Raw genomic sequence first — 14961 nt, 5'->3', positions numbered from 1 at the left:
ATTTTATGATCGTTTGGTTTAATGCAAGAGGGAGGCACTTTTGAACAATTTTTGTAATTTTTTAAATTTCATTATCCTGTTTTTTTACCATTTACCCATTACCTACCTTGACGAACATGGGAAAACGAAGGTCCTTTTCAGGACCACAAATATTTTGATTGAGAAAATTGGTAACTTTTTTTTGGATTAAAAAACAAAAGTTGTTAATATAATACCAATTTAAAAGTGTTTTAGTAGTTTTAATATACACTATGATATAAAATTTATTATTATTATAATGTACATTATTAATACTATTGTTCATTCGAAATGGCATTAAGGCCCAATTGCAACAATGATTTAAATTTTTCTTAAAGATAAGTAGAGCTTAGAATGAGCTGTATTTATATTTACTTTAATATTCACCTTAAATGAGGGAATTTGACTGATACAATTTTTGAATTTGAATTGTTTTTAATGATACTAACAATTTTAGTTCAATTTTTAATAAAATTTATTTAATATTAATCGAAATCCAAGAGATTTGAAACCTCTTTTAGCGATTTATAACATTCTCAAATGAATTACAGGTGCCCTTATTTTCTACGAAAATCACACAGCTTTTTTCATAGTCGCTGCAAATAACTATAAAAAAAATAATTTTTTAAGGTGTGAAAATTGCGACACACGCTAAATGGACTTGATTTTTCGTATGTCTCGAAGTCTGTGGACCTTTTTGTATGTCTCGATAACATATTGGTGCAGATTATTTTCACCCAAACTATACATTGATGCGGATTGTCTATGAACTCTTTCTGAAGGTCACAGAAACCTGAACGCGTAATTCGGTGTTCTTTCGCATCTGTTGTAGTTAATTTGTGGTATTGTCATCAATATCATACAGTCTCCAGTATCTGAGACGGCTCTACAGAGGCCACTATGCATTTGGCTTATGTGTTTCGGACGGTGAATTAACCTGTGCACTGTGCATGACAGATCTGGCTTCGCCTTGTATGAAAATAGGTAGTGCTGGTTCCATCGCATTTGTGGAAGTGATTTTCATAGGCCCTGTTATGCGCATGCAAAGTAATTGCATGAAAATATATTTACCTACCTATAGATATAGATATTGACATAAGTAACAAGTTAGACCCCAAGCTTTATTGAAGTTTTGTTTAATAAATCGATCAAAACTGGTGCTTGGACTGCGGTTCACCAGCTGGTACTGAATAAACGTGGTATCTGTAGGTGTGGAAAACGTAATATCGTTTTTGTCGCTCTGAGTGACCGGCCCACGCCTTCACTGTTCATCGATCATTTTTGCATAGGAAAATGATTCGAACCACGAAGGAAGCTCCGCGGCGACAATTCATTCTCTCGTTGTCGAAACATAAATATTCCCAGACAATAAGGAGGAATTCGCGCTTGACCTGGCAATGAGATCTCGGGTAGCGCGATGACTTCACCAATACGATTTATAAAAACAATTTCAACAAGTCAAATAAATGACGAACTTTTATTATTATTCGTTCGTATACTCGTTTGATATTTTAAACAGGCGTAGTTTGTTTTTAATTGAGATACGTTCTGTTATTAATGAACTTGAAACTCTTTGAAATAAAGAGTTTTTAATATTTTCAATAAAAATTGAATAAAAAACATATTTTTATTCATCATTTTCAATAAACGAGGCGTCAAGTTGCAAAACCCCCTTTATCCATTTAAAAAAAATAGCCTAATGACATCTCGTCAGTGAAAAAAAAAATAAATGTAAATAAATATTTTTTTGGGGTAGTATATTTCGACCCAAGAAACATGTTCTTGGGTCGTCGCCCTGAAAAAATTTGCACTTATTTAAGACTCTGCCTGTATACAAGGTGCCTCAGATTTTAATCGGGAAAATTTAATAGACGATAGAACTTGCAAAAATAAAACAAAAAGTTCATATCAACTTGTAAGATTTAAAGCTTCCTTTTCGAGATACAGGGTGTTAAAGTTACTTAAAAAAGAAAAAAAAATAAGATATTTGAAAAACTATTTAATCGATTTTGATATAACTTGACACGTTTATAATACTTACTATGGGACTTAATTTGATGTAATTAGATTTAAGTTTAATGGCCAGGGGCGGCGGTGGGGCATCACTGTTAAATTATTTTAAAGAAAAAAATAGGCACGCCACTGCTTTTTTAGTTTAATATTATTTTTGGATTTATTAATTAAAAATATTATTTTTTGTCTCCTGACTTTTTTGTCTATCTTGCTTACTTCTTGCGAAAAAAATTAAATTCTAATTGGTAATTAATATCATAATTGGTATTCTAATGGTACCCTGTATCTCGAAAAGGAAGCTTTAAATCTTACAAGTTAATATGAACTTTTTGTTTTATTTTCGCAAGTTCTATCGTCTATTAAATTTTCCCGATTAAAATCTGAGACACCCTGTATAAATCAGAGAACTACCCTAATGCAATGTAAACCAATGCAATGCTAATGTCATCATGCAATACAAAAGCAAATATTGTTAAGAATAAATAATGAACTATAAAGGGGGCCCGCGAAGGCTCGCGATATCCTAATAAAACAAGAACTTTATTTTATTCAAGTAATCACAGCAAAAGCATCGCACAAAGCTATTAAACTATGCTACAGCCGAAAAAAATCGAAGAAATAAAAAATATCTAGAAGAATTGTAGAATGTTTAGGAGGGGAGTTAATCACCGCGATACAGATCTATTGTGTGTTCCCCTTTCTTGAGTTATAACGAGTTATAACTCATCATACAGTCTCAGGGCTTTAACAAAAGCCAGTATCTGAGACGGCTCCACAGAGGCCAGCTCTCCATCCTCGACATCAGCCGTACCAAAGTCCATGACACGAATAGTCGTCGTCTCGGCGCACTCAGTGATAAGGTGTTCTGGTGTTTCCCCATTTTCCCCACAGAATCTGCATTCGCCGTTGTTTCGCAGCTTCAGCCTACTGAGGTGTTCGTTGAGGAGACTGTTAGAGAAACCCCGTAACAATCCGAAGATTGTTTTTACTTAAATCAAGGAAAACCTTTGATTTTTCTCGGTCGTAAGTACTGATGAACTTTTTCGAGTGTCTTAGACCGTTGGAGGACACCCATTCCAAGCTACGGATGGAGTCTTCCAGATTCTTCAGTTCCGCTTTTAGTTGGTTCCCGTTTGGAAAACAGAATGGTTCTGGTGGGGGTAGTGGAGTGTTCGCTCCTTTTCTAGGTAGATCATTTGCTTTTTCATTGCTTTCTATCTCTTGGTGAGCAGGCACCCAGAATAGGAGGACTTTATTTTCTTTGCCTAATTTGTTGAGCTTCTCTAGGCATTCTTTGACCAATTTCGAATTGATGGTTACTGAGTTGATCGCGTTTAGTGCTGCTTGACTATCGGATAGGATGGTAATTTCCTGTTTTCGATAGTTCTTATCTAAGATAAATTGTACACATCTTTCGATAGCGGTAATTTCTGCCTGAAAGATACTGGGGTAGGTGCCCATTGGTTCGGAGTAAGAAATATCTAAAATAAATTAAAATTAGGTGGTGATTCTCATGCTCGGTAGTGTATAAGTATATGCCTTCTGCTAGCATGAAGAAATATACATTTACTTGTAGCTTTACAAATGTTGAAATAAGTAATATTACCAGAATTTTATTATTAACGAATAATAAAATTCTTAATATTTCAAAACCACTCCTGACAGAAAACTAAAATCCTATAACCGACAATCCTATTTCATGCACTGTTGCACTAGACTGCATCCGTTTAGCCATATAAGAGCATATTATAAATGATCCGTTTATTTTTCACTTATATAAAAGTTTGAAACAGGCCACTATTACACTATCAAATTTCTTTGTCAATTCTTTGACAAAATAAAAGAAATTATCAAAGAATTTGACAATGTAATGTGTGTGATTTTATAAAAATATTGTATATTAACCCTTTATAGGTTGATGGTCGCTAAATCGACCACTTTAATTTAACCAACTAACCAGTCGCGTGGAAGGTGGAAGTGTATTATCGCCCAGTTTGTTTGCTATGCTTATTTCTATGCTCGCTTTGGCCATTTTAATTAATTATATCTATACGTTGGCCGAATTGGCGCGAACGGTTAACGTAAGTGGTTGAATATTCGACCAGGAAGTATTGGTGACACTGAGTTCGCTGTGTATCATATAGTTAATAATTGTCGTCTATAAGCATTTTCTAAACAACTCTCTCTGCTAACCTAACTAAACAAAATTTGATTTACTTGATATGGGCATATTTTTGAGTAAAGAGCTAACAGAGATTATCAAAATGAACTTACTTTGTTGATACATACAGTTTATTCATTATACAGGGTGGCCTATCGAAAACGTTCCGCAAGGCATAACGGCCAGGGTATTTGTTTTTTCAAAAAATCCAAAAACACGTCAATTTTGTTTGTGAGGGGGACAACTTTTGCCCTAAAAATTATTGCAAAATCTTCAACCCTCTAAGCGGGGGTGTCATCCCCCAACTTTTTTCAAATGGGAAGGGGGGTCCAAGTGGCGCCGCAATGAAAAGGGCTTTCTATTCTCTATATTTCCCCGCTTCGTTTTTGAAAATCGGTCGAGCCATTGAGAAAATATGAAGGATTGAAATTTGAAAATTTTATTTAAACATTTATCAGAGTTACGATAAGGATAAATTCCTTCGACCAATTTGCAGTTTTTTCTTATTATTTCTAGATGTTTACGCATTTTTTCTCTTGCCAGAAGGTTGAACGATCAGGTGCGGTAGTTGCTAGATGGCTGTTCTGTGACTTGTGCGTTGAAGCGGTTGAAGATCTTTTCAATATCGTTAAACTTTTTAACAATTATGGTGTACTCACTTGCAGAAAGAGTGGAAATAATCGAACTTTATTTTAAAAATAATGAATGTGGCAATCGGGCTGCGCAGATATTCAATGAACGCCATCCTGACAAACGGAAATCAACTGAAATGCACCAAGCAATATGGCTTTATGCACAATTTTGAATTTTAAAATTTTGATCATCTCACACACTGGTCAAAGGTCAAGTATTTAATATTTTTTAACTCTAAAATTATATCTATTTATTGCGTACTGTTCTAAAATTGTCCATGCATATTCTTTTTGTTTTTGTAATTTAAGACTTACATTTTTTTGAATTGTGAGTGCTTTGTCGATGAAGCTGTTTTGGCTTTTTGTACAATAAAGCGTTGTTTGTTTTGTTTTTACCATATTGTGACATAACTTTGTTTGACCAGAACTGGAATGTTAAATTTTCGCCTAATTTAGTATTTTTGTTCGTCTTATAACTCAAAAACAAATTCGTATAAATTATTCAAAATTAATATTTTACTCCATTTTAAGGAGTTCTTTAAAAAGTCTCCAATTAATATTTCTGTAAAATAAAATGAGGAAAACTTATCTATAATTTTTAAAATTGACATGGGATTTTCTATGTTCAGCTCGACGATGTAACACACGGTATGTATCTATTCATGAACTGCTTCCATTTTTATGCCATTTATTGCAATGCCCTGTGATCTAGAAAACAAAATTTACAATTGTGACACAAGTGTATACAGGGTGCGTCTCAAAAGTGGCTCACCTCTATAATTTTTTTTATTTTTTCAAATAAAAAAACGAGATTTGATGTGTTAGTATATGACATAAATTAGGATTGATTGACATATTCAATTGTTTTTGGTCGCTTCCTGTTTCACCGAAAATGACTACTACTTTTGATTTTTAAATGGCACCCTCGTTATTTCTTTACTTTATTCGATAGAAAATGAGTCTCTGAATAGAATGACATATCATATGTCAACTTTTGACATTTTCGCATATGGTTTATTTGAAATTTGGTTCATAACGACAATTTGACTCGAAATACCAAGTGTGTGGTACCAAATTATTCGTAAAAAAATGTTTTTTCCAAACATCCTAATGAGCCATCCTTCTTCCATTTGAAGAAAATGAGATATGATTAAAAATATGATTTGGACATCTTTTAACTGGCCAGGACAAGACACGAAAACATTAGACGATCAAATCTATTTTTCCAAGGCTCCTTGATTAAAAATTAGTGTTTTGAACACAGCCATGGCACTCTAGAGTGAAATTTAAAATACGATATTTTTTAAGCGGAAATGTTAAAAGTTGTCATAATATGATATGTCATTTTACTCAGGATGACATTTTCTATCGAATAAAGTACCGAAGGTGCCATTTAAAAATCAAAAGTTGTAGTCATTTCCGGTCAAACAGAAAGTGACAATTAAATACGTCAATCAATCGCAATTTAAGTCATATACACACACCGGAAAAGTCTAGGGATATTACAATTTTATCTAGCCATCGTCAGTAATTTTATTATTTGCATCTCTGATATAATAAAATTAAAATAAACAAATAGTTTACAGGACGTATTGGAAATAAAAATGCGAAATTTACCGAATTTTTCAAATTTACCTTGATTTTTATTGAACTCAAAAAAATACACACATTTTTTTAAATTCTAAACTGTGAATTAAAATAAAAAAGATAAAACCATTTTTACTTAATAAAGGGTATGGCCTCCTCTACTGTTCATACAGCCTGCCACCCTGCATTCACGGCCCGAACCAGATCCCTACGAGTTCCACGAGGCATGTTCATTCTCAAAATTCTTCTTTGGACCGCGTCCCATACGTGCTCGATGGGGTTGAGGTCAGGAGATTGTGCCGGCCAGGGTAAGATGTTTAATTGATGAGCATTGATAAACTCACTTACCACTCTGGCTGTATGAGGCCGTGTATTGTCATGCATGAGAATGAAGTTTCTCCCAAAATCATTGGCATATGGTAACACGACAGGCTCAAGAATTAAATCACGATATGTGATTCCTGTTAGAAACATTTCAAGAAAAACGAGATCGGTTTTTCGGCCTAACTGGATTCCTCCCCAGACCATAACTGTTCCACCTTGATAAGGGTGCACTTCCTGAACATGATCCAACCGAATAAGATTTCACGGTTCTCTCCATACCCTAAGCCTTCTCGAATCCGGATGAATTCCAAAGCGTGATTCATCCGTGAAGAGAACATTGGCCCATTGTTAATTCGACCACTGAACATGATCTTGAGCCCACTAATATCCTACCTCTCGATTTCCTCTCGTTAAGGGTTGAGTTCTTCAGGGGCGTCTGCTTCTTAAGTTGACCTCTCTTAATCTATTGCGAACAGTGTCAGGACTAACGGTTACATTATGTGGTTCCTGGAGAATTAAACTAATGCTGGTGCTGTAAGAGTCGGTCGGCGTCGAGCATTTAATTATAAAAAATAATCTTGCTGAAGGGTAGTAATACGATGTCGCCCTGTGTGCCTTTCAGCAACATCGCCACTTTCACGGTAGCGTACACTTAATCGCGATATTACACTTTGCGTTGTATTTAATGCTCTAGCTACGTCGATTTGGCGCATTCCAGCTTCGAGCATACCCATGGCCCTTAGCATTTCGTCTCTGTTAAGATGTCTACGCTCCATAATGTCGTTTAATACTAAACAGAGTTATTTGAATGAATTCTGGCCAGTTATCATAAAATCATAGCCAGTACAGGATAAATTCGAACAATTGATGCTAGGTGCTTTTTATACATTTGACAAAAAATGCACAAACACTTCTGCAAATATCCCAAATTTTGAAATAACTAGTGTGACTACTTCGTTTCAATCGAAGTAGAAAGAATCGGCCTACAAATATGTGGTTGTTTATTCAAAACATTTATTTTTAACTTTAATAAAATAATATCCCTAGATTCTAGATTTTTCCGGTGTGTGTATTAACATACCAGATCTCGCTTTTTTATCTGAAAAAATAAAAAAGATATAGGGGTGAGCCACTTTCGAGACGCATCCGGTATGTAATAAAAAAATTCTTATAACAAATATGTGTTTGTGTAATAATATTTATGTTGTTAATATTAAAACTCCACAATACAATTTTCCAAATTCTGTTTAATTGATGCACTAAAAACAATAAATTTTTATAATAGCAAACTAAGCAGCTAGTTTTAAAAGTAATTACGCGCTTCAACCGCACCACTGAGCGATGAAAATACTTTTAACAAATGAATATACCTAGACAATTGAAAGAAACATCTCATCAGAGAGAATCTTACATAACGATGATTTCACCATTCCAACTTTAACAAGCCAATGTTTTTCTTATTAATTCTTACACCGTTTTGAGGTGCGATATATTTTTAACTGAGGCTATTTTCAGGTTTCGGTTTGTATACCGGATGTTTTCCATTTTTAATTGTGAGAAGTGTGTCATTGTTTTTGTGAAAAATCGTCGAAATATCTGACTTTAATTTGATGTAAACGTAGAATTACGATATATTTTTCTATTCAGCTTAAGTGTAAAAGTTTATTTATAGAAAATAGTAGTTTCCACTACAAAAACAGTAGCGCGTATGAAAACATATTCTGAATATGTGTAAAAGTTTATTTATAGAAAACTATGATTTTTACTACAAAACAGTATATATTTCTAGAAAGGTATTTAACGAACGCAAAACAGAAATATCTTCATTATCATCATAATCATCATCATACTCAGCTTATTCACCCATTTCAAATTATGGTGTAGCCTCCCCCACATATTTAGATACTCTCTTTGTAGCTGGGCCCTTTGTTGTCTATTATTGGCTATGCGGGCCCAAGTTATTCCTGCTAATTTCTTTGTATCATGGTCCCATCTCAGGTTTGGTCTTTTTCTAGATCTCTTAATTCCTCGTGGGTACCATGCTGCAATTTTTGTGATCTTATTATAGTAATCAAGATGGCGAACCGCGAGAACGCGCGTGAAGATCCTGAGAGCAAAAAGTGTAAAAAGTGTAATCAAACACCTACATCGGGTCCTAAATGTGTAAACTGCCAGTGTATTATGCACCTGGGATGTGGTAAATACCTAAGAAACGTGAAACAAGTGGACGACGAAACAATAATATGCTGTGATAAGATACGGATAAATGATAGCGATAACAAAACACTTGAAAATGACAGTTCAAGATATCAAGTAGGTTCACGAGATTTTAACAAGTTGCTCGGAAGTACAGAAGAAATTCAGACTCAGCATAGTCCATTTCACTATTTGCATCAGATTATAGATGAAAAAGATAATTACATAAAGTATTTAATGGAAAATATTAATTTTCTCCAAGAACAAGTAAGAACACTTAACAGCGTGCTACTCCAGATCAGCTCATTCCATGGAAACGATCACACCGCCCAGCGAGTGTCATTAAACCTACTGCCGACACCTGGCGAATTTGTGAATAATGATTCTATCGATCGAGTGTTGAGTAAAGATAGTGCTGCCTCTGCGGATACAGTTTCGAAGCGTTCTAAACAACAGCAGGAACCCAGTCCATCTATTAGTGAGATTAACAAACCGCCAAATAAACAAACAAAACTGCGATCTACCAGGGATAATCCGAACACGCGCCGAAATGGACAAATTCATGACAGGACGCAGTCCAATCTGGTTTCTACTGCTAAATCAAAACAAACAACAATATCAACACAATCTAGACAATTAAACTGCGATGGAAACACTAAACAGGAAAACAGGATACAAAACAACATACAAAGGAATAATAAGAAATAGGATGTGCGGTAAATTGTGACGGAATTAGTGCAATACCAAATAAACAATTTTTATTCGTGTCTAAATTAGATCCAAATGTAAAAGAAGACCAACTCAAGCAACTATTAAAAACTCACTTCCCAGAAGTAGAATGTCAGAAATTGGAATCAAGAAATACCAACTTTTTCTCATCTTTCAAGGTAATTATTGATGAAACAAATTACGATAAGGCATGGGATCCAGAGATATGGCCTAAAGATGCTCAAGTTTCGCCGTTTTTTCGGAAGAGAACTAATAAATATTTTGCAAAACAACAAAGAAGATATTAATTATGACAATACTACCAGTTCTGTCGGTGTTTACGTATCTAAAGTGCAATATCAGAATGATTCAAATGATACTTTGAGAACTATTACATTAATGTATCAAAACCTTAGATCACTTAAGAATAAACTGCATGAAATTCAGGCGTATATATGTGACAAAAAACTTGATATATTGTGTGTCTCTGAGCATTGGTTAGACGGTAGTGAGTCAGCTGAACTTAAAATATCTGGACTTGTTGTGGGTTCAATTTTTTCGTAGGGAGGAGTCCAGAGGAGGTGGGTAACCACCCTTTTTTGACTCTACTATTGAACTAATAATATTACTAAAATCTCGAAATTTTCAATAGAAAAAATCATAGAACTTTGCTGTGCTTACATAAAGAGTCTCAATATTTATATATTCTGCGTTTACAGATCTCCTGGAGAAAGTATAGAGGTATTTGTGACTCAACTTGGTAGAGCCATTGACAGTGTGGGACATCGCAGAAAAATCATTATTGTAGGCGATTTTAATGTACTCTTTGGTAAAAAACAAAGCGAGTCAGTGTTGGTAGATGACATGCTGGAATCATATGGATGTCGTGCATTGGTGAGTGCTGGTACGCGCGGCGGAAATTGTATAAATAACCTATTTATTAACTTCGATGTTCTTTTTACCGATATCAAAATAATCGACAATGGTCTGTCTGATCACAACTTAATAGAGCTTCGGTTTGGAATAGATAGCGATACAAATAACAAGACACTGATGAGGAAATATAGACCTATCACTGAAAGAGGTAAGCAATCTTTTTTTACTTTAGTTCAAGAATATAACTGGTCTTTTATATCTAAAAACAACATAAATCTTAGTACTAAATGCAAACTTTTTTGTGATAAGATTCAAGAAGCTTTTGATGCTTCTTTGCCAGAAAAAATATATAAAAATAAACAAAATCAGACTATGTTTCCTTGGTTTAATAACACACTCCGGGAAATGCGAGAACGTCTGTGTTTTTTTAATGATCTTTTTAAACAATACCCATCCCAAGAACTGCTTGACAATAGAAACTGCTTTAAAACACAGTATCGAAGGGCAATTAAAGTCGCGAAAGGGGAATATAATGATAGACTTATTTCTAACTCAACAAATAAGTCAAAAAGTATTTGGAAAATCGTGAATAACAACCGTGCAAACAAGCAGAAACAAAATATCTCAATGACAATTGGTCCCGATGCATTTAATGATTTTTTCTCTAGTGTGGCGGATGTCTTGGTCGGAAATGGACAGTGTTCTACACAAGATATTCCATTTCGGATTACTCATCTGCCGGATGAGGAATTCAAGTTCGGAGATGTGGGTTTTAATGAGGTCAGGGACGTAATACTTAACTTAAAAAATAAAGATTCGCGTGACAAATTTGGGTTCAGTGTTAGGATTATAAAGATGTAAGGGAACTTATCCTTATACCGCTAACAAAAATTATTAATTTGTGCTTTAGGGAATGCATTTTTCCATGTTGTCTCAAGGAGGTTGTTGTTGTACCAGTATTCAAAAAGGGGGACACGAATGATATATCTAATTATCGTCCGATTTCACTGCTTCCTGTTTTTTCAAAAATCATTGAGAAATGTATGGCCTCAAGAATGGCGTTATTCCTTGAAGAGTATTTATTGCTGAACGACCAACAGTTCGGCTTCAGGTCCGGACGCAGCGCTGTGGCGGCTATTCTGGACCTCGTGTCATTCATCTTGGATGGCTTTGAGGGTAGGAAACATGTTGGCGCGGTATTTTGCGATTTAAGTAAAGCCTTCGATTGTGTGTCTCACGAGTTGCTCATTAAAAAACTCGACTATTATAACTTTAGTGAGGGTAGTGTTGCCCTTTTGAAATCCTACATGGAGGACAGAATATAGAGGGTGGTCGTTGATGGTGTGTGGTCGAACCCAAGACCTCTTAAAAATTGTGTCCCACAAGGCTCAGTACTGGGTCCTTTACTTTTTTTGATTTATATAAACAACTTACCACATATCCGACGTGACAACCACTACGTTATGTTCGCAGATGATACAGCGGTCTCGGTCAGAGGAAAAGAACTAAAAGACCTAGAGGGAGGCGCGGATGACGCTCAAGCGAGGGCGGCTGACTGGTTCCGGAAAAATAACCTAGTTTTAAATGAGGCCAAAACAAATCGTGTAATTTTTTCTTTGAGGAGTGTGCCTGAGGACTGTCGCTTCTCCAGGGAATCTGTTCCATTTTTAGGGGTTCAGTTGGACAGTGAAATGAGATGGAATGCTCATATTGAGCAACTATGCAAGAAGCTAAGAAGCGCGCTTTCGTTCTGCGTAATTTGTCAGGTACTGTTTCCTGTTGCGTATTGCGGACGGCTTACTACGCTCTTTTTCATTCTGTGATGTCCTACGCTGTTTTGGCTTGGGGTCACGCACCTCAGTGGCGCAGGGTTTTCGCGCTTCAGAGGAGGGCTGTGAGAGTTGTCGGAGGTCTGGGCTACAGGGATGATTGCAGGGAAACCTTTAAAATGTTAAATATACTTACTCTCCCAAATCTTTATATATTGGAAAATCTATTATATGTTAAAGCCAATACGGAAAAATATCCCACAAATGCTTAGCACGGCTCTCATGACACTCGTAGGGCGGAGCACCTCAGTATCCCTATACATAGATTAGAAAGGTCTCGAGATGGACCTACTGGGGTGTGAAGTTTTACAATAAACTCCCGGATGGGTATAAACTATTGTCCGATAAGGTGTTTAAAGGCAGGGTTCGTGGCTGGTTACTTGAAAATCCACTGTATGACACGACGGAGTTTCTTTCAAGTGATATACATATTAATCTCAATTGATGGAAACTCCTTCTACAACAGAATGTGGGAACTGGAAACTCCCACCCTATATTTTATGTTACAATGTATTAACTAGAATATATAACTGTCATTGTATACCCATCTAATATGATGGTTTTAACTTTATGTCTTTTGTGTTAATTTTTAAGTTAATTGTGTTTTATATATGTATTTTATTTTATATTTTGACTTATGTACGCCACTATTTGTATTTTCTTCTAAAGAAGAAAATATTCGAAAAATCATATGATTGAGTTCTTCTTCCATAAGTACTCCATGCTAATTTAATTCTTCTGTTGATTTCTGGTAGTAGAAATCCCGAGCTGTGTATTAGTTGTAACAGAAATATATGTATAAACAGATACATATATTATACACACATATATTAATACGTATCATTATTTATAAGCATAGAGTATTATTAATATGAAGCAGTATATTTATTATTTAATAATTTAAATAGCTTCTGTTAAAGAAGCCCCAAATCGTTCTTGCTAGCAAACGATTTTGGTAATTTTTATGGTACCTATTAGGTTGTGTTCAATAGATTTAATATGCTAATTAAATTGCTCTATAATTTAAAAGGAACCTTTCAGTTAAATATTTATAGCTTAAGTTTAAATAAACAAAATAAAAAACTACTAAATCACCTAGTTATCGAAGATGAAAATATTTTGCAATGATATCAGACAGACGTATATATATTTAAATATAAAACTTATATAAACAATTTAAGGTTGAACCTCTGATATTACAATAAAATATTTACACAAACCAACACGATGCAGCAAAACAACTCAGACCTCAGTTTAGTCATCTGCTGGTAATATTAATCCTTAAGATTAAAAATATTAATCCCACCAAAAAATAGAATGTAAAAAATGCCAAGTCTTGCAACACGATTTTATTATTTCACTTTTATTATGATTCCTTTTTCATTATTATGATTATTTCCACTATAAAAAGTTATAAGAAACCCAGTCAGTTTATTTTATTTAGTTTCTACTTATTAAGTACCAATTCAACAATTTTATAAATTGTTAGTATGAATATTAGACATCTAAATTTCTGTAATAATTATAATGACTTAGCAATTACATGGCATCGTAATTATAAAAGAATAATCTATCATTATCATTTCGATTACTAATTAAATCTAAACAGTGTACTTAAGAAGACAGTTTTTTAATTAGTAGAATATCATATTGTGCTTTTAATAGAAGAAATATACACCCTACGAGGATATACCTACATCCTTCCACGGTGGTTTAGCCTTCCGTGCCCTTCACATTCGAGGAGCTTGTCTACATCCACGTCAGGTAGCCTTGACGTGGACGCTGGAGGATCTGTCTCCATTTTCTCTACCTCTTTAACTTGGTCTCTATTTAGGATATATAACGTCCCTCTTCCTCTATTGCTTTCTTGGATTTCAGGCCAATCCCTATTATGAGGACCTGACCACGGCTCTTCTCCCTCGAGTTGATGACTGGCCAACTCGATATCCTTACATTGGAGTTCTTGCAAAGCTGTTGATACACCGCAAGGGTTAGTCGGTCCACTTCTACAGAGCCCCGCATGTAGAAGTAAGGAAGACGAGAATACAATGTGTTGCCCCCTGGCGTCACAAGGTTGAGACAGGTAGTTGCTAGTCTTCTATCTAGCCACGCATCCCTTTGACCTGGTCCTGTCAGATTAAGCTAAGACCCTCGCACACCCTCTGCCCGTGATACATAATCACAGACAGTAGAGGGTGAATCTGGTATGACGGACAGGGTAGTCCCATCCGGCATCGTTATACGTCTTGGTATACGATTTCCTTGCCACGATACTACAGCCAGGCACAAGATAATGAGATGCTCCACTGGGATCCAGCTAAAGTGCCGTTGGAGATTTCTCCTAGCGGCTGACTACCAACGACAAAGCCTTGCTTCCCCACCAACGACAAAGCCTTGCATCTCGTGGAGGAAGCAGCTTCCATAAGGTCCGTTTTAATCCTAACAAACTAATCAAATTAATTCATATCTGCATCTAACCACGAATTCACCTAAAATGGAGAATTTAACGAACATACGTCGCTTTAGTAGAAATATGACATCGTATCGATAAAAATATTTAACAAAGTTAAGTCGCGTTTACACTCATTTTACCAAGCGATTATCCTGAGAAAATTTA

General features: G+C 35.2%; 1 protein-coding gene across 4 annotated transcripts in view; it reads left to right on the top strand.

Annotated features, from left to right (window-relative positions):
• The window catches only part of LOC115878464 (FERM and PDZ domain-containing protein 4), a 208742-nt gene that overhangs the window by 24394 nt on the left and 169387 nt on the right, over positions 1-14961 (top strand). The window contains exon 1 of one of the 4 annotated variants that reach the window (XM_030894981.1): positions 10580-10723. The exons of the other annotated variants lie outside the window; for them this stretch is intronic. The gene's annotated coding sequence lies outside the window, so the exon portion shown is untranslated. Of the gene's footprint in view, positions 1-10579; positions 10724-14961 lie in introns of those variants that run through there. 4 annotated transcript variants of the gene reach the window in all.

This window comes from Sitophilus oryzae, unplaced genomic scaffold (assembly GCF_002938485.1).
Source record: "Sitophilus oryzae breed Bouriz unplaced genomic scaffold, Soryzae_2.0 scaffold_1512_pilon_pilon, whole genome shotgun sequence".
NCBI lineage: Eukaryota > Metazoa > Arthropoda > Insecta > Coleoptera > Curculionidae > Sitophilus > Sitophilus oryzae.
The sequence above is the reverse complement of the archived record's forward strand: the minus strand, read 5'-3'. Positions and strand labels throughout refer to the sequence as shown.